We start from the raw sequence: 3350 nt of genomic DNA, 5'->3' as shown, positions 1-3350 counted from the left end.
GGGAATTCGCCGATGGAAGTAGTGGGCCTTAATGGGCCATACGGGAAAGGAGAGAAGGGCCTCAAGGGGTGACCGCGCGCCCCCCATGGGCTGGTCCGAATTGGACTAGGAGGGGGCGGCGCCCCCCTCTTTCCTTCTCCATCTCCCTCTCCTTCCTTCTTCTCCTACTTGGACTAGGAAAGGGGAAAACCTACTCCTACTAGGAGTAGGAATCTTCCCTTTGGGCGCGCCCCTTGAGGCCTACCCTCCTCCTCCTCCCCGTCTTTATATACGGGGGAGGGGGCACCCCATAGACACACAAGTTGATTTCTTAGCCGTGTGCGGTGCCCCCCTCATAGATTTCCACCTCGGTCATATTGTCGTAGTGCTTAGGCGAAGCCCTGCGTCGGTACTTCATCATCACCATCAACATGTCGTCGTGTTGACGAAACTCTCCCTCGGCCTCAGCTGGATCTAGAGTTCGAGGGGCGTCACCGAGCTGAACGTGTGCAGATCGCGGAGGTGCCGTGCGTTCGATACTTGATCGGTTGGATCGCGAAGACGTTCGACTACATCAACCACGTTATTCACCGCTTCCGCTTTCGGTCTACGAGGGTACGTAGACATACTCTCCCCCTCTCGTTGCTATGCATCTCCTAGATAGATCTTGCGTGATTGTAGGATTTTTTTTGGAATACTGCGTTCCCCAACAATTATTTGCCAATTCTAATCACCACTTCACCATAAAAGTTCTTTAGTGCTTTCTTAGTTGTTTTTTACAATTTTTGGCCCATATTTAGTGATGTGATGGTTTGACCAATAGCTCTTCGTGGTTAATTAAGTATTCATTGTGTTCTTTATCATGTTGTGTATCATGTATTAGTTGAATGTGGCAATGAAGAGTAAGAGAATTTCTCGTTTTTCTCATATAGGAAGATTTTTTATAACAAACTCAACAAAACTGGAAGAACGAGGTACAATTATTTTCTTATCCTCTTCGTTTACCACTGCATATTTATTTGTAGTATAAGACTGTTCCAGTACAACATATATACTTTTCTTGGCATGCTTTTTATGAAACCTATCAACTGCCTTGATGAGACCGAACAAATTGGCAATTTTGCATTTTCGTGAAATTATAAGCTTCTATTTTGACAAATGTCTGTCATACCTCAAAACAGAATTCCTTATCAATAGGTAGCCAAGAGTTTATATTTCTCATATCTTGGATAAATTTTTCAATGCAATCTTTGTGCATTCCTTTACTTTTCCGATGATGTAGTGAAAGGTGTAATCAATAACCATTTTTACAACAGATTTCTATACAGCCTTGCGAGCATCTCCAACAACTCGCCAAAACAGTGTGCCAATAACAACTTATTGGGGCTCCCTATTAACACCTTTCTAATTATTGGGGATGAATGCTCCAGCAAATCCATAATAAATCTTCTCCAATAACCAACCTGACATATGAGCCCACTTGTCAACCTGACATACAGGAATACACGACGTTGGAGGTGACATGCGACCTACGGTGTGCGGCGGCGATGGTGTGTCGGTCCAATGGGTGGTGCATTGACGTCATAGTATTGGGAATTGGATTGGGAAAAGGGCAACTCTCCCTTTGAATGATAGAGGAAGATTGACTGTTATTGGGAACATGTAGTTGTTGGAGATGCTCCGAGCTCTACTATTTTTGTTTGATGTAGATTATCACCCATTTTGCAGTGATGCAACACAATATACTATTCAGAGCATTGCCGATGCCTCTATTGCATTGGTCCAGATTTTAGGGCCTGATAATCAAGCTATGTAACAAAGGACTTTTAGCTTCAACTAAAACCTGGCCTTTAGATCTACCCTGTTGGGACGCTAGCTGGGTTGAACTAAATTATTGTCCCTCTTGTTACCACTTTATTTTTATAGCGTATCTTCTTTATAAATTGATGAGCTAGCATCATATTCATCTATTGAGGATGTACTTCCACTATCCAGATGTAAATAATGATGATGAATGAAGGGTTTCACTTGAAAAGATTAAATATGGACGCAAATTTGGTTTTCATTTTTTACTGTTGGCCGACTTTTTTTGTTTGGCACATACAAGTGGAAAAAACACTACCCTTAGCTAACATTTGAGAACCCGCCACTGGTAGCTCAATAACATGTTGCTCCTTCAACGAACAACATATCACTTAACCCAACTAAACTCCACCAAGACAACATCTTCACGAAGGTAGCAACATATGTACCGCTAATCCATGTTGGTAAGGGAGCCAATATGTGAAGGCCAGAACATTGATTCACCTTATTTGGTCATCCCAAAACTAACCCAAATATGTAGTGAAGATTATATCATCATGAGCATAAGTACAACACCTTTAAGAACGAGATGTTGCACACGGACATCGTTGTCAAATCTAACCCAACCAACAAAGATCATCTTGATGCACACACCTTAGAGGTTAGAGCTAAAAAAGGGTAGACTCATTACCCTATGTTTTGCGGAGCACCCACCCCCAATTACATGATGGGGAAAGAGTAGCCATAGCATGCATGCCAATGACACCATGGAGCTTCGTTGGGAATATGCAAACACACTCGTACCAGACCGCTACTGGAACTTCTTGAAGATGATGCACCGACGCATGCGCTTGTGATGTCATCTCAAAATGAGGCCTTGAGAACGATGCAAATGTATGCATGGAGCACAACAAGACCACCTTCTCGCTGCCCACATGTGTTAAGTCAACCCGGAATGAAGCCCTCCAAGACGACGCAAAGGGTCGATAAGAGAGGTTAATCGTGGACAAGAGGGAACTCTTGAGCCGCTTTGGTGGTCGCGACTCAAGAGGAAAACCCCTAAGTTTTTCATCTTGATGCACAAACCAATTTATTGTTTTTTGTTACCTGTAGATTCAACCCGTAAGTTCAATCATCAAAGTACTATGGTACTACCTATCAACCACCAAACAACTCACCCAATACATACACAAGTCCGACACTAGTCATTGTGCTAGATCCCTATCGGCAATAGGTGTTGTATCAAGGTTATAACCGACAATCTATAATGACACACCGAATTATTTTGCAAGCGATTTTCCTCACCAAATCGGATACCATTACTATTTTGATATTTGTTATATAGCTATTTCAAAAGAGGATGTGGCTAGAAATTAGTCAGCTGAAAATTTTGTTTGAGATCAGTCGATTTTTGAACCGTTGGATGCGAAATTAATGGCCCACGGTCTTTCTTCAACCTCTCGACGCATCTCCTTCCTTGAGCCACCAGCCACCACCGGCCTAACCGCCGCCTCGCCCTCCCCGGAACCAACTGCCACCGCCGGTCCTTCACGGCCCGACCATCCCTC

Source organism: Triticum dicoccoides, chromosome 6A, assembly GCF_002162155.2.
Source record: "Triticum dicoccoides isolate Atlit2015 ecotype Zavitan chromosome 6A, WEW_v2.0, whole genome shotgun sequence".
Lineage (NCBI taxonomy): Eukaryota > Viridiplantae > Streptophyta > Magnoliopsida > Poales > Poaceae > Triticum > Triticum dicoccoides.
The sequence above is the reverse complement of the archived record's forward strand: the minus strand, read 5'-3'. Positions refer to the sequence as shown.